Source organism: Sus scrofa, chromosome 5 (genome assembly GCF_054392235.1).
Source record: "Sus scrofa isolate SSC_HxYL_T2T_F1_AM1 chromosome 5, Sscrofa_HxYL_maternal_Yorkshire_Landrace_v2.0, whole genome shotgun sequence".
NCBI lineage: Eukaryota > Metazoa > Chordata > Mammalia > Artiodactyla > Suidae > Sus > Sus scrofa.
The window spans coordinates 73,226,447-73,249,826 of record NC_139387.1 but is presented as its reverse complement, the minus strand read 5'-3'; the positions used below and the strand labels follow the sequence as shown (position 1 = coordinate 73,249,826).

Genomic DNA, 23,380 nt, shown 5'->3' with positions numbered 1-23,380 from the left:
CAAAGAAAACTAAAAATTAGTAAATATCATAAATACAGATAATATTCTTAATCAAATATTAGCAAACAGAATTCAACAATTACAAAAAGAACTATATACCATAACTAAGTGGGATTTATTCAAGGGGTGCAAGACTGATTCAATATTTTAAATCCCATCAAGGTAATCAACTACATTAACAAATTAAAGAAGAAAACTTACAAGATTTTATCAATCAATGCAGAAAAAGCATTTGACAAAATTCAGCACCCGTTCATGATAAAAACGCTCAGAAAAAAAAAAAATACAGGAATAGAAACTTCCTCACTTGATGAAGAGCATTTACAAAAAAAAAATCTGCAGCTAACATTATCTTTAAAGGTTAAAAACTAGATGCTTTCCCCCTAAGATTGAGAACAAGGCAACAATGTCTGCTTTTACCACTTTATTCAATATAGTGCCAGAAGTTCTTACCAGGGCAATAAGCAAGAAAAGAAAAGAAAAGAAAAATTGTATAGATCAGAAAAAAGGAAATAAAACTATCCCTACTTACAGGTGATACAATTGTCTATCAAGAAAAATCCCAAGGAATTTACAAAAGACTCCTAGAATTAATAAATGAGTTTTGGAAGTTCACAGAATATTAGATAAACGTACAAAAATAATTCAGGTGTATTCCCATATGCTGGCAGCAAACAAATGGACACCAAAATAAAAAATACAATACCAAGTTACGATTGCTTGAAAAACTGAAATACTTATTAATCATCCTAACAAAACTTGTATAGAATTCATATATTTAAAATTATACAGTGCTGATGAAAGAAAGCTGTGAGACCTGAATGGAGAGCTATGCTGTGTTTATGCACTGGGTATACTATATACTGACAGGTCAGTCCTTTCACAAATGGATATACATGTACAGCACACATCTTATCAAATCCCAGCAAGATTTTGGTAAATATTCACAAGATTATCCTAAAATTTAAACAGAAGGGCAAAGGAACTAGAAATGCCAGAATAATTTTGAAAAAGAAAAATAGAGGAAAATCAGTGTACATGATTTCAAGACTTATGTATAGCTACAACTAATTAATAATCAGGACTGAGTGCTGCTGGTGGAAGAATAGACATAGAGAAGAAAGAACAAAATACAGAACATGGAAATAGACACACAAATAGTCCCACTTTTTGACTACCGTGCAAAAGCACATCGGCAGAAAGACAGCCTTTTCAATGAATGGTGCTGGAGCAGTTGGATAGCCATAGACATAAAATAAACACAAATAATAATAAAATCTCCTCAATTAAGTCTTATACCTTCTACAAAAATTAACTCCAAATGGATCGCAGACTCAGTAGTAAGTATAAAACTATATACATATTTTTATGAAGAAAAAGAGAAAATCATTGGGATTTAGGCTAAGCAAAAGAGTTCTTAGATTTGACACCAAAATATAGTCTGTAAAAGAGAAAAAAAATGATAAATTAGACTTCATAAGGATTTAAAATTTTGCTCTGCAGAAGATCCTGTTAAGAGGATAAAATGTCAAGTTATAGAGAGGAAGAAAGTATTGGCAAACCAATAAAGTATTAGTCACTAGAATGTATAAGGAGCCCTTAAGAAAAAGTAAACTTTTTTTTTACTTAACAGTGGGCAAAAAAGCAAACAATCCAATTAGAAATATGCAAAAGATATGAAAAGACATTTCACCAGAGAAAATATATACGTAGCCAAAAAAATACATGAAAAGGTATTCTATCATTAGCCATTAGGGAAATGCAAATAAAACCACAAGATATCGTTACACAGTCATCAGCATTGCTAAAATAAAATCTACTTGAATCAATAAGACAAAGATATCCTCTTAGCACTCAAATTCAGCATTATACTGAAAGTCCTTGCTCATGTGCTAAAACGAGAAAGGAAGTAAAAGGTAAACATATTGAGAAGGAAGAATTAGAACTTTCTTTGCAGATAACACAACCGTCTATGTGGAAAATCAAGAAGAATTAACAGCAGCAACAATGACCAACAAACCTCAGGAACAAATAAACAATTATAGCAAAGTTACATAATACAAGGTTAATGTACAAAAAAATGATGCTTTCCTATACAGCAGTGATGGATGTTTGGAATTAAAAACATTAAAAATATTAGCACCCCCCAAAGGAAATACTTAAATATAAGTCTAATAATATATCTAAGAAAACCATGTGAGGAAAACTACAGAACTCTGATGGAGGAAATCGAAGAATATCCAAATAAATGGAGAGTGATTTATGCCATGTTCACAGACAGAAAGGCTGTTATTGTTCAGATGTGAAAGTCCTTTTCAAATGAGCTATAGATGCATTGCAATCCCATTCAAAATCCCAGTGAGTTATTTTGTGGATATCAACAAACGAATTCTAAAGTTTATATGGGTCCACTAGAAATTATCATGCTAAGTGAAGTCAGTCAGACAATGAGACACCAACATCAGATGCTCTCACTGACATGTGGAATTTAAAAAAAGGACACAATGAATTTCTTTGCAGAACAGATAATGACGCACAGACTTTGAAAAACTTATGGTTTCCAAAGGAGACAGGTTGTAGGAAGGATGCACAGAGGGTTTGAGATGGAGAGGCTATAAAATTTGGTTGTGATGATTGTTGTACACCTATAAATGTAATAAATTCATTAAGTAAAGACCCAGAATAGCCAGCATAATATTGAAGAATGAAATCAGAAGACAGACATTACTGGACTTCAAGATTTACTGTAAAACTACAGTCATCAAGACAGTGGTTGGTGCAAGTACAGACAAATAGATCAATAGAGCAGAATAGAGAGTTCAGCAATAGATCCATGCTAATATAGTCAACTGATCTTTGATAAACAACCAATGGCAATTCAGTGGAGAAAGGATAGTGTTTTCAATAAATAGTGTTAAGAATATTTGGACATCCACATGCAAAAAAAAAAAAATTAATCTAGACCCAGACCTTATGCAAAACTGTAAAACTTTAGAAAGTAAGTTGCATAAGATCTTCATAATGTCGGTTGGCCATGACTTTTAGATACAACACCAAAACATGACCCATGAAAGAAATATTGGATAAGTTGGATGTCATCAAATTAAAAACTTCAATTCTGTGAAAGACACTGTTAAAATAATGAAAAGACAAGTCAGAGTCTGTGGGAAAAAAAGCTTTGCCAAACACACATATGATTTTAAAAATCTAAAATAGGCAAAGAACTCTTAAAACTCCACAATAAGAAAACAAGAAAGCAAACAGTACAATTAAAAAGTGGGTGAAAGATCTGATGGAAACCTGACCAAAGAAGATATACAAATTACAAATAAGCGTAAGAAAAGATGCTCCACATCATAGATCACTAGGCAACCATAAATTAATAAAATAGGGGAATTCTCTGATAGCTTAGAGGGTTAAGGACCTGGCATTGTCACTGCTGTGGCTTGGGTCGCTGCAATGGTATAGGTTCGATCCCTGGCCCCGGAAATTTCACATGCCATGGGCACAGCCAAAAATAAAATAAAGTGATTAAATAGAATGGTTAAACACAGACAGGAACAAATGCTGGTGAGGCAAGAACTACGGGAACTCTCATTCATTGCTGGTGGGAATGCAAAAGGGAGCAGCCGCTGTGTAAGACAGTCTAGCAGCTTCTTACAAAGCTAAATGTAATCTTAAACCCACAATTGTGCTTTTTGGTATTTACCCATTGGGCTGAAAACTTATGTCCACCCAAAACCCTATGCACAAGTGTTTATATCAGCTTTATTCATAATTGCCAAATGCCAAATGCTCTTCAATGGGTAAATGGATAGACGAACAGTGGCACATCTATACAATGAAATGTGAAATGCTATTCAGCGCTAAAGAGAAATGAGTTATCAAGCCATGAAAAGAAGTGGAAGAACCTTAAAGGCATATTGCTCATTGTAAGAAACCAATCTGAAGAGGCAACACACTGAATGCTTCTAACTATATAACATCCTGGCAAAGGATTGTGTGCATGATTAAATGACTAGGGTCCATCCATATCAAGGGGTATCAGTCAGAAATAGAAAGAAATGAGCGAGTGATACATATAACACCTGAATCTTAGAGAATATTGCCGAGTAAAAAGAGCTAAACCCAAAGGGTAACATAGTGTGTGATTCTATTACACAACATTTTTTTTTTTTTTAATGGCTGTGGTATACGAAACTCCCAGGCAGTTGTGGCAGCTTGGGATCCTTTAACCCACTGCACTGGGGATTGAACCCACACCCCCACAGGGATCTGAGCCACTGAAGTGAGGTTCTTAACCCACTGCTCCACAGCAGGAACTCCTATGTAACATTCTTGAAATGACAAAGTCATAGAAGTGGAGATTAGTGGTTAAGGAGAGGGGGATGGAAGGGAAGTAAGTGTGTATAAAAGGACAATGTCAAGAACCCCGATGGTGATGGAAATACGCTCTCTCCTGACTGTATCGGTGTTCTGGTTATGACATTGTATTGTTGTGTTAAGATGTTACCACTGGGTAACTGGCACAACGGGTATCTGTGTATTACTTCTTACAACTGCATGTGAATCTGTTTTCTCAGATTAAGAATTTCAATGAAGAATTTTTTATTAGGAAGTCGTCTCAATAAAATGAATAAGGCCTTTATTTTTAATTACTTTAAGTATCCATGTTTGATAGTACTTGTTATTAGAATTAGACAGGGAAGCAGTATCTATTCTATTCCTGCTTCTCATATTTACAGAAGTGATGCTGGGAAACTGGTGACATAAATAAGCTGGAAGGAGTTTTATTATAGCAATATGATTTAACTCTCTGAACTCTCTCCAAGTTCCATGCCGAAAATAACATTTCTCTATCATCAAGAATTATTTTTAATAATCTATCAGCTGACAACCCCATTGGGTCCTCCTCTGATATCACTGAAAACACAACAAAACAAAAATTGGAGAACATCTGATTTACAAATATCTATCATCCAGGCTTGCTGTTATTAATTTTCTCTCTTGCTGAAAAGTCACCTAAAATGCTTTACAAAGACTCTTCAAATGATTATTAATTATCTGTTATTCTTTTTCTTAACGTGTCCTTCCAATTCGATATACCTAGATTAGATGAATTGAAATACTAATTTATGTTTGTCAGAACTTTTTGGTAAAATTATTCTATATTATCAAAAGCTTTATTTTTATTGTCAAGCTTTTAAAAGCTGCCGGTTTAACATATCAATTTATGAATAATACCCACAATTATTGAAGGCAGTCATCACTGTAAAACAAATCACCCAGAGTAGATTTATTCTCTGTCCAAAAAAAGAGAGAGAGAAGCCAACTGTCTTTAGAAGTAATAGCCCATGAGAAGAAGCCAGATGGACACACTTAAAGCAAACGCACCACACATGAAACGTGGTTAAGAATATGGTAAATACATTTACATTTCTAATTGGAAGGCTGTTAAGAGGGGGTGAAGGAACTGTAAATATGAGATCCCAAGGACTGGGGAGACTACAGGAGAAGCCGCATTTGTTTCAGAAATTCAGAAAAGGGCACAAAAGAACTTTGATGGAATAAGTAAGCCCAGTGGACCAATACCTTTTAAAAATGTTTGTGGCTGCCTCTTGGTAAATGAAAATGTTTTGCCATCCTTTCCTATCCAGAGGTAAGATTTTGCTTTTGAGCCAAACTTTTATATTCAATGACAGGAGGGAGAGAGAGGAGAGAGAAGAGAAGAGAGAGGGGGCAGAGGAAGGGAGAGAGAAAGAAAGGAAAAAATAAAAGGAAAGAACGATAAAGAAAAAGAAGAAGAGAGAAATGAAGGGAGGGAGGAGGGAAGGAAGACAACTGGTTTGTCATCTCCTTTGAATTTCAACTCAATTTCTAGACTGGTGGTCATCAAATGGGTTAATTTATACTAAAGTGTTAATGGCTTACAGCGGTTATACACTCCAAAGGTCCCTTTCAGCTCAAAGACTCTGCAAAACACTGTATACATTAAGGAATCAAAGTTTTAAAAAGGAATAATACGAAAGGAAGATTAGAGAAAAGGAATGGGAGAAATGACTGGCTCTTCTTGCTCAGGCAATCCAATCAGGAAAGCCCAGGCAGTAGCAATAACTTATTAAGCACACTACTAGGGCCAATAGATACCATCTGCCAGTAGATGGCGGTCTTCCTATTAACTGACTCCCTGGAACAGCCCTCCTTTCCAACAGATTCTATTTGTATGGTTGGTTGGCTTAATGCACAGGTGGAAGAGGAAGTTACCTACACAGGGTGAATGGGGGGCCCCTAGGTAAGCTCTCCACTTGCTCAAAATGGACTCCCTCACAGCCCGACCATTCATGTCTATAATTCAAAATTGATCCAGCCCTTTGGGGAGCAGACACAGATAGCAGGCAGGAAGGGAACTGAGGTTAGTCATTAACACTTTAGCAGGAACTAATCTGGCATATTAACTCAGGAGAGAGAGGACCTTGAAAAAGTTTAACAAAAGACTGGTAAGTTCTAAAAAGAGGATCTGTACAACTTAAACGGTTGTTTCACGTGGGACTTCAAGGAGACAGAACTCAAAGCCTCTGGCCAAGACAAGAATCACCAGACCCTTATCATCGCTCCACCTATCTCATTGAAATGCCACCTCCCCCACTTTGAGAAACCTGGCCTACTCCTTCCTGCCCCTTACTAGGGTGAGGGACCCACTCCTCACCCTATCCCTATAGGGGACTTACACACCCCCAGCCAACCAGCAATTGAACTGGAAGATGTCATTTTTCCAAAGCAATCAGCAGGTCAGCAGGTGTATCCTGAGACCTCTCCTCTCTCTTCTTTGTCTCTGAGCTATAAAAAAAAAAGACGTGAACATGCACCTGAGTTTGGCTCTCCCTGATTATCAGAAAGTTGGCCCTCTGTATTAACAGTGTCTCTTGCCTCAATAAACTTACCTTTTCCTCACCTTGCTCTGAACCTGGAAAATTCTTTTTCTGACCCACGTGCACGGACCACAACATTTTAGTAGTTATTGTGTATAAGCTGGAGTGGCATGTAGGCACTGGACGCCTGAATTACAGCCTTTTTAAAAAAAGAAGAAGAGGTAGGAAGAAAAGAAATGGTGGATTGGAACAGGTCAAGTTTGCCTAAGGTCAGACCTGAACTCCTTGTGTTTGATCCTTCAGCTCCCTTCTCAAGATGGAAAACTGAAACAAAGTTTTGCTGAAGATCCCATGAAGCTCTACTATAGCTAGGTCCAAAGACTAGATAATTCCTTGTCACTCTCTACTCTGACACCCAGAGCCCTGGATCGGTTTGGACCAGTACCTTCTTCATCCCTGGGATGGCCGGAGATGTCAGGAGACATAGAAATATTATTCAGAGAGGGGCCGAGATGGTGAGAAGCTCAAAACTGGTCCAGCATCTGTCCTGTGGTAAACTGGAGAAGACTTCTGGTCAACAAGACACTGTCTTCAAAGATTTCAAAGGCTATCACATGGATCAGGCCAGAGATATTTTGTGCAAGCCCAAAGGTGAAAGCAGATTTATAGAGGAACCAATCAAAATATAATGTAAGGAAATTTTCACCTTCTGTGATGATGATTATGGAAATAAGAATATTATTGACTCGCACTTTGAACTATAATGTGGTATTGGTCCTGTGTGTCATGTGCCTGATCTCATTTAGTAATTATGACCTTCCTGTGAGGTGGGTAAGATTATTATTACCTTTACAGGAGAGGAAACAGAGGAGCTACATAACATACTCAGGGACCCAAGCATTTAATCCCTGGCAGGGTTTAGGATTAGCCTTTAGGATTAGCCCTGGCCTCCTTAGACTGATGGGCCACCCTAAGAGTCAGTAAGTTCCCCTACACGGAGGCTCTGAAGCAGAGGTGGGGGCTGAGGGGGCATCAGGCTGGAGTGCTGTAAAGGAGACTCATTAGATTTGATGATTCTAAATGTGCTCCCAAACTTTAGGTCATGTAGGTTCCTTTGACCATTCAAGAAATATGTGTGGAGTGCCAGGCAGTGTCCTAGAAACTAAGGGAGATCTTGTTTCCAAAAGGAGGAGGGGGAGGGCAGGAGGAGAACTAGGAAACAATTAAACGATTAGAGTTTTTTTTTAAACACAATTGTGATAAGTACTATCCTGGGGGAGTGGAAGTGTGCTATGAGAAAGTGTAATAGGGTATAATCTAGTCTGAGGAATCAAGGGAAGTGTCCCTTAAACTGAAATCTGAAAGTGAGTAAGAGGTACTCAAGCAAAGAAGTAGGGGAAAGAAAGAGAGGATTCCAGGCAGAAGGAACAGCCTAGATGAAAGCCCCAAGGCAGAAAGACCAGAGCGGCTGGAGAGTGGGAGAGGCAGCTTCTCTGGAATAATGCTGTCGAATAAGCAGGAGGAGAGGGGTAAGAGGGGTGGAGAACCATATCCTACAGGCAGTTATGAGCCATATGAGGCTTTATCCTTGGAGCAAGAAGGGGGTTTTTCAGGGTTTCAAGCAGGAGAGAGAAATGCTGAGTTCTCCTTTCAAAGACCATGGTGATAGCTGTAGGGGCATCTTGGGATGCAGGGGATCAAGAGGAGATGTTGGGAGACGAGTGAGGAGGTCTCTGTAGGAACAGAAAATTAATCTCTTTCCAAGTGCCTCAAAAGGTACCACCGCCTGTGGGCAGGGGTACATCTTCCTGAGATGGAGGGCAACCCAGAAGCTCACAGTGGGACCTGGCATAGGTCTCCAGCAGTGCTGTCCTTTCTGGTCAACACTCTGGCTGAGATTTTCCAAACTACATTCAGCAATTCGGAAACAGCATGGAGCAGGGTCACCCTTCCCTAATCAGGGACAGCTGTTCAGAGCTCAGTCTCAACTGTCCACCCTTCCCTAAACAGGGACAGCTGTCCAGAGCTCAGCCCCAATAGCTGTGGGTGCCTTCCCCACCATCCACAAGGAAAGTTTGCATTAAGGAGCCAAGGAGGAGAGTTCATTCTTCAAGGAAAAGTTCCAGGTCAGATCATTATTCTAAACACACAGAAGAACTCAGAATGGATGCATATTTCATGGAGATCTGGCGAATTATGGTACTGATGGGCCATGTGGTAGGTAGAACAAACGACACCGAATTAAGAGATCCTGTCCGTTCCAGTTTCTTCTTCAACTTACAACTTACTAGGTGGCCTTGGATAAGCCTTTAGACCTTTCTCTCTCTGCTTCTTCAAACACAGATAACAGTATTTGTCACTTTTATCTCACAGGGATGCTGTAAAGCTCAAGCTGGAAAAGAAGAATGTTTTGGAAGTTCAAATCTTAATACAGAAGGGAGGCAGTGGTGTCTGGGTGAGTAATGAGAGGGCAGGGCTGGGAAAGGCTTTGCTTTCAGCTGCCCATGATGGCATTCAGACTTTTCACTGGAAGTCAAGCCTGCAAATTCTGGCATTTCTTTAGAGCCACATCCTTCAGTGCCCCGCCCCGCCAAAAAAAAAAAACTCCTTTCTACCACTTGTCCCTCCCCTGTCCCTGTGCCCACAAGCCCCCAGATTCTTATGATGTTCCAAGTTAAAGAGCAGCTTTCCCTATCCTCCACTATAAACTCAGCTAAGAAACCCCTCAAATAAGCAGGTGGCAACTAACTATATTTAAGGCAATGTTCCAGAGACATTTCAACAGGAAAGGTCTTTAACGATATAATGGAGGAAATGAATGAGCTGGACAGTGAGTGCACTAGAAGTTATCACTGCAATTTGTAATCTCTAGAAATGACTGAAACCTGACCTCCTTGGTTAAAGCAGTACCCCTTCCCCTCCCTCTTTACCCCAGGCACATGCCCCTGCTTCATTTTCTTCAAACACTTACCATGTCTAAACTTTCTAATCCATTTGTTCATTGTCTCTCCACTGAAAGGAAAGCACTGTAAGTTGGAAGACTGTGTTTGTCTCAACACTATATCTCCAACACCTAAAACTGTGTCTGGCACAAAGTAGGTGTTCAGTAAGTATTTGATTGAATGAATGAACGTCATCTTTTTTTTTTTTTTTCAAAGTATAGACTGTCTATTATCTGTCTCTGCCCACCAGAATACAAAATTCTTCAGGGCAGGGATCTTGACTCTTGTTCTCCATGGTATCCTCAACACCTGGAGCCCCAACCACTTAAAAAGTATTTGCTGAAAGAATGAACGAATGGATGAATGAATGCTAGAGAGGAATACAGGCTGAGGGGTACATGAAGAATTCCTGGAGGAAGGGAATTTAAGCTGGTCGATAGAGGATAAAGAGTATTTGGGTATCATCATCATTTCAACCTCATTATTCTGGGAGTTCTGATATTCATAATAATGAGCAAATATTTACTGAGTACTTGCTATGTGTGAGGCATTATTTGGGGCACTTTATGACCATGTTGTATATTCTGGAGAACACATTTGGACTAGCTTGTAAGTCAATCTGAAATAACTTTCTGCATTAAAAAAAAATTGGTTTTGACACATTCTTGTTGTGGAAGTCAACCATTGTTCCCAGGATGCTCTGAACAGCTGCAGTCCAGAGGAAGCCAGAGGAAGCTCCTCCCGCCTGCTGTTGAAGCAGCTGGCGGGTTAACGGAGACCACCCCAGACCCTGCAGCTCTCAGCAGCTGCTTGAGCGGGTGGAAACTCTGCTGCTGGTAGAGTCTAACAGATGAGAACCGAGGGAGGGGACACGGCCATTGGGATGACCTGTGCGTATCCAATGGGATGTAGAGGAATTGGGCAACCTGTTGGCATAGTTCAGATGAGAAGTTTTCAAGTTGTAGCAAGAACCTTTCTGTACTCTTGTCACCAGGTCCCATCAAAGCCATTCGACTGCAGGGTTGGGGAGATCTGTTGGCTTAGCTTCAATGTACCCTCAGTTTACATCCTTTCTTCAGCTCCTTGTGTGGCTGCAAAGCCAAATTCTTAGCTTTGTAGAATGTTGGCACTAGGAGGAGCCGTAGTGATTATTTAGACCAAGCCCTTCATTTGAGGGGACCCAAAGGGACATTGTCTTGCCCCAGACGACAGAGCCAGCTGATGGCAGCTAAAGAGTCAAGCCTCTTACCCTGTGACCAGTGCTCTTGTGTCAGTTTTGTTCTACATAGGTTTTGGAAGTATAACTACTAGCAGTTCTATTGTTTTTTATTATCCTTTTGGAAACAGCTGTAATTAGTATGTAATTAGTGAATAATGCTATTACTAATAATACTGTCTCCATTCAAGCAAGTCTTTGTCAGACTTATTCCGAAGGGTTTCATTTAACATAAACGTTAACACTTTTATGATAATATGTTTTCATTTATTCAGAATGACAGATGTTTCAGGTTGAAAAGAATATCTACTAAATGGAAATACCCTGTAGAATTTATCATTTTTTCTGTGAGTTAAAATGTCATTAACACTCTAAAATACAAAAACCAAACCAAACACAATTCATTTTTTCCTGAGAGGTAGCACCATAGATAGAAAATTCTCAGGCTTCGGAAATGGAAAACTTAGGTTTTAATCTGCATTCTGGATTCCACTGTCTTCTAAATGGGTCACCCGGGGCAGGCTGCTTAACCTCTCAGTGTCGGGTCCCCATCTTCCAACTGATGATAACACAACTGAATCCATATGCTTTGGACTACATTACCCTGCCACCCTGGCCACAACAGCTTGTGTGGGAGATGAGCCCCCTGCGGTCCCCTGTAGAAGGCCAACTGCCTGAAAGTCAAGTCAGTGACACTGGCCAGAGGGACTCTCTAGGTTGGACAGTTGCTAACCCATCAGAGCCTCTGGCAGGACCTTTGAATCTGAGATACTGACACAGAGAGTGAGGTGGTCCAGGAGCTTGGGGGCGGGGGGCACAGAAGTCATGAGTAAACAGATCATCATGGCCCATGAAAGGAGAATGGAGAGAAAAATAGTCACCCGCAGCCAGCTGGCTCCAGAGAGACGGTTAGGAGGTGAGTAGGAATTCCCAGAGAGAAGGCGGGAATGGACCCGCAGGCAGGAAGAGGCCGAGCAGGAGACCTGGCAGAAGATGGCAAAGGGGTGAGAAGAAGCTGTGAACAGGAGTTCCCGTCGTGGCGCAGTGGTTAACGAATCCGACTAGGAACCATGAGGTTGTGGGTTCGGTCCCTGCGCTTGCTCAGTGGGTTAATGATCCGGCGTTGCCGTGAGCTGTGGTGTAGGTTGCAGACGCGGCTCGGATCCCGCGTTGCTGTGGCTCTGGCGTAGGCCGGTGGCTACAGCTCCGTTTCGACCCCTAGCCTGGGAACCTCCATATGCCCGCGGGAGCGGCCGGCCCAAGAAATAGCAAAAAAAAAAAAAAAAAAAAGAAGAAGAAGCTGTGAACAGCAGGAGGAGGAGAGGGTTAGTGGATGTGAAATGGGTGCCTCTGTGGGACGGGGAGGGGGGCAGACGTGCTTTAGGGCTCCTTGGCCCGCTTCCAGACTCCCTCCCCGGACTCCCCCACCCTCACCCCATAGACACTAGTATATTCTGCACCTCCTTCAGTATCTCAGCAAATTCTGGCCCCTGCTTTTGCAAACAAGTTCCGGATATCTTGTAGAGATAAATGGAGAAAAAGTACAGCATAGCCTTCGCCTCCAGAAAGGTGTCATCTCTCCTCCTAAAAGTGGAGCTAATAAGGAGCACACAAGGGAGAGTAGCTAAAGCCACAGGCTTCGTCCCTGAGCAGAGAAGGGCTTCATTCCTAGCTCTGCCATTTGCTGACTGTGTAATCACGGAAGAATTTCTTGATCTCGCGAAGGATCCTTGTCCACCTCTGGAAAGAGGGTGGGGTGGTAGAGCTGCGCGTGGGCGGGCTGCGAGGATTACCAGAGAGAGCGAGCGGCTTTCGCGATCCGAGCCCCTGCGATCAGTCGGCATTTCCTCACATCATTGCCATCCCAGTGCACATTCCTCCAATTTTGCTGTCCCTCTGGGGTCCAGCTCTTCTTAGCTCTGCCAGGGGTGAGGAGGAGCAGAGGAAGGAGAGAGGGCGTCAAGAAAGATGCCTCCAGCTATGACACGGGAGACAGCCCAACTGATCGAGGGAGAATCACACCCAAGGTCCGCTTTAGCCCGGAGCGCCCTTTCCCTCACTAGCACTGGCCTCTGCCAGCATCTTCTCTGTGCTCCAGGGGGGACCTAGGGACAGGGACGCTCCAGCTGCAGGCAAGTTCCTAGAAAGTCCAGTGGAATGGATGTCATGCCTTTGCTGTGAGTCATCAGCCCCAACAAAGCCCACTGGTATTTCCGAGTCCATTCCCAGTGCCCAGAGCTGGGCCCAGCAGCGCAGCAGCTGCGGGCGTGGAATGCTGCTCGCCCGCACTTTGTCTTGGATTTAGTTTTCCCAAAAGGCTTGTGGCCCCGGAAGTGGGGAGGCATTCTGAAGGTCATGTCATCCAAGGTCCTGCTTCTAGGCCCAAATATCTTAAGACATGGGTTTTTGGAGACTTCATCTAACCCATCCCAGGAACCAGGGGAGCCAGGGTGGGGACAGAACAATGACGTCCCTTTCTCCGTTGTCACCCTGATCTAGTGGGAACTAAGGGCTGCAGGAGAACAAGAAGGTGAGAAAGAACAGCCTGGCCTTGGTGTGTCTCTGCCCCCCACTTTTCTCCTTCCTCTTCTTTTTTGGTGTCCAGGCCAAGCCACTTCTGCTTCCCTCTCCTTCCAGACCATGAATCCAAAGCCCTTCGCAGCGCCCGTTCCTGGAAGCTCAGGGCTGCAGGGCTGTCCTTACCCTGGAAACAGTGCCTTTAGGTTTTGGTGACTGAGCACCTGTGGCCCAGGTAGTGCTGGGGAGCCAGCCTTCTGCGTCAGCTCACTGGGTTGTCACAGCAACCCTGCAGGAGGTGTTGCCATCCCATCCTTCCCAACCACAGCAAAATTCAGTGACTTGATCACGATCCTGGAGCCAGACTTCCCACGGCTAGGACAAACCCTCTGGAACCTCCGGACTGAGTTTCAAGGGGCAGCAGCTTCAGTGGCGCTCTGCTCCTCAACCATCTCCCAACCATAAGGAAAGAAGGTCACCCTCTCAGGCCACAAGCCATGGCCACCTGCCCTGCACCTCCCGGAAGGGAGAACTCTTCTCCAAATGGTGAGGCTTGGTTCCTAGCATCATCAAGGTGGGTGAACCCCTCCCACAGTGCAGCCCTGGGCTGGGAACATGTCCTTTGCAGGCACTGCCTGCTGTCCCTTCTGAGCTTCCCAAAGTGGATGCAACAGGCCTGGGGGAGAGCCCTTGTTGTGGGGGATCTAGGAGGTCCGTGCCCCCCTAAAACTGGTGACCCATAGACACCCTGATCATTTGAATTTAGCAGCTCGGAAAAGAAGATTCTTGCGAGCCCAGAGTTGCCTGTGGTCAGGGGAATGATCTCAAACTGCTCCTCGTTCCTGGGCCAGCTGCCAGCTGCCTTGGATGGTCAGAGGTGAAATCTGAATGCTGGTGAATGGGAGAGCGGAAGTTGGGCCAGGCTGAGCTAAGCCCATTCATGAAAAAGATCTAGTCTCACTTCCTTATTGCCAGGAGTTGTGTGCGTGCGCGGGTGTGCACGCGCTCCGTTGCTTTCTGCCTCACTTCTTCCCACCCCCTGCTCTTGTCTTTCTTTTTGTTCCTCTCTCCACAAAATCTCAAGTTCATCTTCAGGAAACGGCCAAAGAATGTGTAGCTGGTCTGTGGTTTGCTCAAAAAAAAAAAAAGAAAAAAAAAAAAAAAAGAGAGGCAGATTCATAAAAAGGCAATACGTTCCCTCTCCCTGTAAACCTCCCCCCTTTCTGTCTCTCCCTCCCTCTCCCTCCCTCCCTCCCTCTCTCTCTCTCTCTCTCTCTCTCTCTCTCTCTCACACACACACACACACACAGAGGACACATACCATTCAGTATCAGGTTCTGCAAGGATAAAGGCATGGTTTCCTGTGGTCCCTCTGACTTGGGGCAGAGGAGGGTCAGCCTGGTGGAAGGTCTGCCCAGTCGTTGGTGGATGGGGAGGCTGGTTAGGGTGGCCCCCGGGGAGCTTTTCTGAGGTTTAACGCAATGCCTTCCCTTTGGGGGGGCATTCACTGCTGCCCAGTTAGGCCCCACTCGGTGGACCATGTGGTCCCCTGGCAGGCCATGCCTACAACTAGTGGCATGACTTCCAAGCTTTCAGAAGCCTGCTGTGTAGCTGTGGGGCCAGGAACCCTCCCGGAGCCTCAGTCTCTTTATCTGTAAGAGGGGGTTGAGAATAATTGTTCCTTCTTCATAGGACCGTGGTGATGATTAAGATAACACCCAAGAAGAGCCTTCTCCGGCCAGTGTCAGCGATGGAAAATATATATACCCCGTGGCTGTTGACTGCCTCCAGGTGGGGGGCGCAGGGCACCTGGACGTAGCCTGCTCCATTTCCAGCAGCACCTTGAAGCCCACCAAGCCTGGCTGAGCTTTGTCCGTCACTGGGAGGGATGAAGGCACTTCCTTTGCCTCTAGAGATAGAAACTGGGATGACCCCCATCCCCTGCAGGAAAAAAACCCGTGCTCAGCTCAGCTTGACCCACTCTCGGATTCCCAGGGCAGGGATGACAACCGTACATCCTCACAGATGTATGTCAAGGAAGGGGATTAAACCAAAGGCCCCAAGACGATTAATCAGGATTGGAGGTTTTGGTCCAGAAGCGCTTTTCAGTTGTTTCTCTCAGATTCTAGCCCAGAAGTGCTTAGCGGGCACCCACACCAATCTCCCAGCAGTGAGGGAGGAGCTGCACCTGCCGAAAAGCCGGGCCTCCCAGTGCAGCAGGTGGAGGGCCTGTGGGACTTTCCCCGCCCACAAAGACGCCCCCTGTGCCCCTGCTGCCACCCTGTGAAATCTCCCTCCTGCTGATCCTGCACGTTTGTAAAGCACCCGTCGTGACAGTGCTTGCTGGCCAGATCCTCCGAGGGAGGGGCCAAAGGCATCTGAGCAGGGATGAGTAGTCTCCCCATCTTAGATGGAAAAACTGATGCCCGGGAGGCCCTGGGGGTGGAGTTTGAAGGTGCTGCATTCTCCACGCGTCCATCCCTGCCTCTCAGATTTTCTCCCAGTGGCACAGATGACACAAACAGCTATTCTTTTTTTTTTTAACCTTTTTTTTTCTTTCCTTTTTAGGGCCGCACCTGTGGCATATGGAAGTTCCCGGTCAAAGGGGAGCTGCAGCTGCCGGCCTACGCCACAGCCACAGCAACACTAGATCCGAGCAGCCTCTGTGCCCTAAGTCGCCCTTTGCGGCAACGCCGGATCCTTAACCCACTGAACAAACTGCATCCTCATGGAGACAGAGTCCCATCATTAATCTCCTGAGCCGCAATGGGAACTCCTTTTTAACCATTTTTACAATTGAAGTATGGTTCATTTACAGTGTCGTGTCAGTTTCAGATGTACAGCAAAGCGATTCAGTGATATATACGTATGACTGAACATATGTGTATTCTTTTTCAGATTCCTTTCCATCCAAGATATTGAATATAGTTCCCATGCTATACAGCAGGTTCTTGTCATTTGTCTATTTTCTCTACAGTACTGTGTATACGTTAATCCCAAACTCCTAATTTACCTCTGCCCTACTGCCCGCTCTGCTCTTTGGTAACCAGAAGTTTGTTTCCTATGCCTCGGAGTCTATTTCTGACAAGGAGCTATTCTTAGCCTCTCCTGTCCTAAGTTTTCCATCACTGAGTTGGGCAGAAGCTTCTGACCATCCTCTGAGTCCCCTCCCAAAGGGCTCCTCCAGGAAACCGGCCGTTCCATCCTCTGACCTCAGTTTGATTCCACCCTCGGTTTGGCCACGCAGCGAGCATTCACCGGAGGTTCCTAGAACTTCAGGGCGCAGACGCTCCAAGCTGCAGATCCAGGTGGAGGGGGATGGGTTCCCAGCGAAGGAATCTCTCTCGCTGCCTTCGTTTCCTTCCCTCTCCCTCCCCGCCCCTTGTCATCCATCAATGGTGAGAGACAGGAAACATCTGGTCTGAGCTCAGCTCCTTTGCCCTCGTGTCAAGGGCTTTATAGGAAGAGATGGTTAGAGGTCTTGCAACCTTGAAATAAACCAACGGTTCGGTTGCAGCGCTCCCCCACCTGAATGCTGTCCATCCTCCCAGCAACAACCCTCACCACCCCTGCCCCTGCCACCAGCCAGCGGGCAGCTATTGCTGCCACTTCCAGAAACCAGAGAGACCCGTGACCAAAGTGAGGGCTCCAGGACCTCTCTGTCAAGACGACAAAGACACTGATGCTCAGAGGGCCGGGGTGGGATGGCTCTGGACACACTGCCAGACTCCCTGAATGTGGGCTTCCTCCAGGCCACCTCTTCTATCCCCTTGCCCTCTCTGACCATAATGAACTCTCTTCTGAAATGTTCCCTCTGCACCAGGCACTGACATTAATTATCTTATGATGACATCATATATTGATGTCATCATCATACATTGACATTGTCATATTCTGACATCATCATATCTTGACATCATCATATCGACCCTGCAAGGCAGGTATTCATCCCCTTCATATGGGTGGCAGAGAGAAAGCACAGAGAGGTTAAGTAACTTGGCCAAGGTCACACAGCCGTGAAGTGGCAGAGCTCAGATTTCAAACCCTATCAGATGCCCAAGCTTATGTTTTCACATCTACACTAAGCTGTCACTGGGAATATTCCAGAATAGTCCTTCTTTTTCTCCCACTAAAGCTTCCTGTATTCAGGCATCACCCACTGTCCTGTGACAATGAGTGTAATTTGAGCCTCCTCTTCCTATCAGGGACTCTTCCTTTGTTCCTTTCAATCATTCATTCGTACTCTTCATATCTACATGGAGTCAGCTCATGCTCTGTACCCAGGGAAAGCATCATTCCTAAATTCTTCTGGATATGCAGTCATGAGGAAGCATGGCCAATCAGGCAGCACAGAGAATGAAGATTCTGGACCCTAGAGGAGGAGAGAGCCACTGGTTCACTCGGGCCTGTTCTCACCTTCATGCCTCTGGTTCTTTTGGTGGCTTTGAAAAATAAACACATGGTGCCAAAACATGGAGTCTAATAGGGTTTGAAATCTGAGCTCTGCCACATCACGGCTGTGTGACCTTGGCCAAGTTACTTAACCTCTCTGTTCTTTCCCTCTGCCATCCATAAGAAGGGGATGAATACCTGCCTTGCAGGGTCAATATGATGATGACATAAGATGGTTAATGTCAGTGCCAAGGCAGGGTGATATGATGTGGATGGTTGTTCAGTGAAAGACCAAGTCCCAGGGGCTGTTTGGGGACATGTGGCCTTGTTGCAGTGCAGGGTCTGCGGGCCCTTGCATGATGGCTGGTGACCGTCCTGAGCGAAGAGAGAAAAGGAGCGAACGTTGGGTGCCGGTGCGGGGGCAGTAAACCCAAGAGACAGCGAGGAAGGCGGAGCGTAGGCAGCAGAAGCTGTGGTTATAGGTCTAGATCTGTGGTGAGAGATTCCAAGGGGATGTTGGGACCTTGTTGTGGGAGGAGGTCCTGAGTGGCTGACAAGGGACCAGTCTTTATCTCACAGGTCACAGAGAGGTCGAGATTAGCACAATGTGTCATGAGGCCTTATTTGGAGAAGAAGAGGAAGGAGGGGGGCTTAGTAGCTATTGTGCAGCTGCAGCAGGCAGAAGGCTGCTGTTTCTGGGCAGCATAATTGTCCCTGCGTGACACTGGACACACACACACACTCTTACACACACGCAGAGGACCTCAGCAAGTAATGTGAGGAGTGAATGAGTCCCTTACATCCGTGGAAAGAGAGCAATGATCAGGAGATGGCAGGCGGATGGAGGGCCAGGCGCAGGCCCACATGATGCCACCACCAGTAGCTGGTCTTCCAAAGCCCCACCTTCTCTGCTCCTTCCTCTTGGGTTTTCAGGCTGTACTTCTCTATTTCAAAACACATCAAGTATATATCAAAGCCCTGCAAGGTGGGTGGGTATTGTGGCCATTTTTATAAGCAAAGAAAGAGAGACTCCAAAGGGTTAATTCACCTGCTTTAAGGGACTCAATACAGTCAACTGGCCTGAATTCCAAACTTGCTCTGACCCCAAAGTGCGTGTTTTCTCTGTTACAATGTTATTCCCACCTTCAAGCAGTTTCCTCTCCAGCATGATTCTAAGTAAGAAATTGTGTTTGGTGGGTAAGGTGGGGGAGAGGCCAGGAGGGGCACCAGCCTGAGGCTCCCCTTTGGCCCTGCTGGCCACTTGTTTGCTTCCAAGGGTAGGCTGGGGAAGGCACCAAGGTGGGTACAGGGGTCCAGCTGCCTCTGCACCTGCTCAACAAGGACGCCTGGAGAACAGTGCTCTGGGGACATGGAACAAGGTCAGCCCTTCCCTTTGAGGCTCCATTCCACACCTTCCGTGACCCCCAAGTCCCTCCTCTGTGGATGAATGACTCCAAGCCAAGAGGACAGGGTTAGTATTTGACCCCTCTCCTCCGAGTAGTATAATCCTCTTTTAACAATTAGGTTCCGTGCTGTTCCCATCTGAAGACACAGAACCCCGAGGTTCCCATATGCCTGCAAAGTCTGCTAAACGTCTTCACTCTCAAAAGTAACTGCATTGATTGATTGATTGATTGATTGTCTTTTTATGGCCACACCTGCAGCGTATGGTGGTTACCAGGCTAGGGGTCGAATCGGAGCTGCAGCTGTAGCCTACACCACTGCCACAGCCATGCCAGATCCAAGCCACATCTGTGACCTACACCAGTTCCTTAATCCACTGAGCCACAACAGGAACTCCAAAGGTAACTTGCATTTAAAAGTAGCTTGCCATTTATGGATATGAAGCTAAGGAAGAGAGCCTTCCTTTGTTAAAAAAACAGGCCAGAGGAGGTCTAGTTTATATGCAGTAAAATTACCCTTGGGGGGCTCAATGTTCTAGGAATTTTGACAAGCCTGGAGTAACCACCAGCACAATACAGACGGAGAACATCTTATCACCCCAAAAGCTCCTCGTACCTTTGCTCTTTGTGGACAATTCCTCCCTCATCCCCCAGGTCTTAGAAACCTCTATTTTGTTTTCCAGCCATAGCTTTGCCTTTTCCAGAATGTCAAAAAGGCAATTTTTAAGATATTTGACCTTTATTTTTTTTTGTTTTGTTCTTTTTTTGTTTTGTCTTTTTTTTGCTATTTCTTTGGGCCGCTCCCGCGGCATATGGAGGTTCCCAGGCTAGGGGTCGAATCGGAGCTGTAGCCACCCGCCTACGCCAGAGCCACAGCAACGCAGGATCCGAGCCGCGTCTGCAACCTACACCACAGCTCACGGCAACGCCGGATCATTAACCCACTGAGCAAGGGCAGGGACCGAACCCGCAACCTCATGGTTCCTAGTAGGATTCGTTAACCACTGTGCCACGACGGGAACTCCCATATTTGACCTTTAAACACGTGATTACTAGAAGTGTGTCTGTTTGTGCACACATGCAAGCTCATGCATCCACAAGTGTTTGCAACAAAACCCTTATCAGGTGAAGGAAGTCACCTTTGATTCCTAGTTGGGCAAGAACGCAAGCTTTTTATCGGAAAGCAAATATTGGATGTTGTCAAATGCTTTCTGTCTCTATTGAGATGATCGTGTGGTTTTTCTTCTTTGAATGAACTGTGGGTAGTAAGCTCCATTTAGGAATTTTCCAAACTGAACCAGCTTTCCCATCATGGAATGACTCTAACCTGGTCATCATTTGTTATCTTTGTCTCCACGTGGCCAGTGCCAATAAGTTAATGTTGTGTTTAGAATGTTTGCATCTATGTTCGTTGGTGAAATGGTTCTGTCACATTTTTTTCTCTGACAGCTTTGTCTGATTGCAGTATCAGCGTTATGCTGGCCTCAGAGAATGTCTGAAGAAATGTTCCCCTTTCTTCTACTCTGTACAAGGGTTAAAATCATTGGAATTATCTTTTTCTTCAATATTTGTTGTACTCACCTATCACATCATCTGAGACTGGTATTTTGTAGGTAGATTATTAACTATGCACCACCCAAATTTAATGGTGTTCCATTTCCTCTTGACTCCGTTTGGCAATGGGAGTATTTTGCTGGCACTTTGTCCTTTTCACTTAAGTTTTCAAATGTATTGACAACAGATGACTTAAAATAACCTCTCAGCAGTATTCTAGTTTCTAACGGCAGCTGTAACGAAGTACCAGAAGCTGGGTGGCGTACAATAAAAATGTATTGTCTCAGTTCTAGAGGTTAGAAATCGGAAATCGGAGCTCCTGTCGTGGCTCAGTGGGACTCTGACTAGGAAACATGAGGTTGCGGGTTCGATCCCTGGCCTTGCTTAGTGGGTTAAGGATCCGGCATTGCCATGAGCTGTGGTGTGTAGGTCGAAGACGTGGCTCAGATCCTGTGTTGCTATGGCTCTGGCATAGGCCGGAGGCTACAGCTCTGATTTGACCCCTAGCCTGGGAACCTTCATATGCCATAGGTGCGGCCCTAGAAAAGACAAAAAGACAAAAGAAAAAGGAAGAAGAAATCAGAAATCAAGGTGGCAAGAGAGGGGTGACACTCCCTGATGTTCCGTGGCTTACAGAAACATCACTCGGGTCCCTGCCTTCATTTCTCCGTGACGTTCTATCTGTGTCTCTTCCCTTCTTATAAATACATCAGCCCTCTTGGATGACAGCAGGATTCCACCTGCAAAGAGATCCTATTTCCTACGCGGGCCACATTAACAGGTACGGGGAGTTAAACATGTCTTCTCGGGAGACAATTCAACCCACAGCAAGTGGTTAAATTCTCTTTTTCATTCTGAATGTCGTTCTTTGTGATTTTTCCCTTTATTTCTTAGTCATTCCTGCCGGTAGTTCTCAATTTCATCAGTCTTTTTAAAGAAGCATCTTTCAACTTTGTTAATTTTTTTTTTTTCCTAGCCATGTTCTGGAAGTTCCTGGGCCAGGGATCAAACCCGCACCACAGCAGTAATCCAAGCCACAGTAGTTAACACCAGATCCTTAACCTGCTGAGCCACCAGGGAACTCCCTTGTTAATATTTTTTAATCTCTTTTTTCCTGTTTCATTAATTCTGCTTTTTACTAAATTTATCCTTCTACTTTTTAAAAGCGTATTCTTTTATTGTAATTTCTTAATTTAGAGTTTACCTTGCTACTTTCAGACTTTCTCCTCTCCTAATATATAAGCATGTAGGCTAGATATTTTTTTCTAACCACTTATAACCACTGTTTTAACCTTATTTCCTACATTTTAATATGCAATATTATCCTCATCAATGAATATTAATATTTCTAATTTCTATTTTGTTTTCTTCTTTGACCATAGAGTTATTTTAAAGTATATCTTTAAATTTCCAAACATAGGATTATTTTTAAAAATTATTTTGCTCTTGATTTGTTAATTTCTTTGAACTTTTAGTATGTAATCTATAAGGTACTGATTCTTTGAAACTTTTTGAGACTTGGTTTATGGCATAACATGTAGACAATTTTCTTAACTGTTTCAATTATGCTTGGAAAAAAGTTCTCTTTTCCATTCTTAGGTATAGAATTCTGTATATATCTATTAGACAAAGCTTGCTAATTGCATTATCCAAATGTTCTATACTGTTTTATTTTTCTGTTGCTCGATCTATCAGATATTGGGAGAGAACATTAAAGCTTCCAGTGTGGTGTGGATTTCTCAGTTTCTCCCTGTGGTTCTTAGGATTTCGTTTTCTATATTTTGAAGCTATGTTACTGATTACAAGTTTGAGACTGTAATATCTTTCTTATAAATTGAACTTTTTATCATTGTGACTGTCTCTCCCTATGTCCAATAAAGATTTTGCCTTAGAGTAAATCTTGTCTCCTCTTACTTCCTCTTTTATTACTTTTTGTCAAGTAGATCTTTTCCCAGGCTTTTGCTCTCACCCTTTTAGCCTTTTAGGCTTTATGTTTGACTTATGTCTCTTGAGAAAAGCCTAGATTAGACTTTTAAATCCAGTCTAACCATATTTAACCTTTCATGGAAGAATTTAGTCTAATAACCATTTCATTTCTTTTAATGGGAGATTTAGTCCATTTACATTTTAGTGATTATGGGCTCAGCAGGTTAAGGATCCAGCATTGTCGCTGCCGTGGATCGGGTCCTTGCTGTGGCCTCGGTTCAGTTCCTGGCTTGGAATTTTCCACATGCCACAGGGGTGGCCAAAAACCCCCCACAAAAAACAGACAAAAAACGCCCCCAAATTTTAGTGATTACTGGCACAGTTGGATTTATTTCTACCATAGTGTTCCGTACTTCTTCTACCTCGCGCTCTCCCTTTTTTTTTTTTTTTTTTTTTTTTTTTTGCCATGCTCACAGCATGTGGAAGTTCCTGGGCCAGAGATCAAACTCGTGCCACAACAATGACCTGAACGGCTGCTTATTTGGTCTAACCTACTGTTTA

General features: G+C 44.0%; 1 long non-coding RNA gene across 2 annotated transcripts in view; it reads left to right on the top strand.

Moving 5' to 3' along the window:
• The window catches only part of LOC146403444 (uncharacterized), a 91,820-nt gene that overhangs the window by 56,042 nt on the left and 12,398 nt on the right, over positions 1–23,380 (top strand). Inside the window, exons 3-4 of one of the 2 annotated variants that reach the window (XR_014845454.1) lie at positions 9,243–9,324; positions 15,237–15,335. This is a non-coding gene — a long non-coding RNA (uncharacterized LOC146403444). The remainder of the gene's footprint in view (positions 1–9,242; positions 9,325–15,236; positions 15,336–23,380) is intronic. The other variant, XR_014845455.1, reaches the window with a different exon arrangement.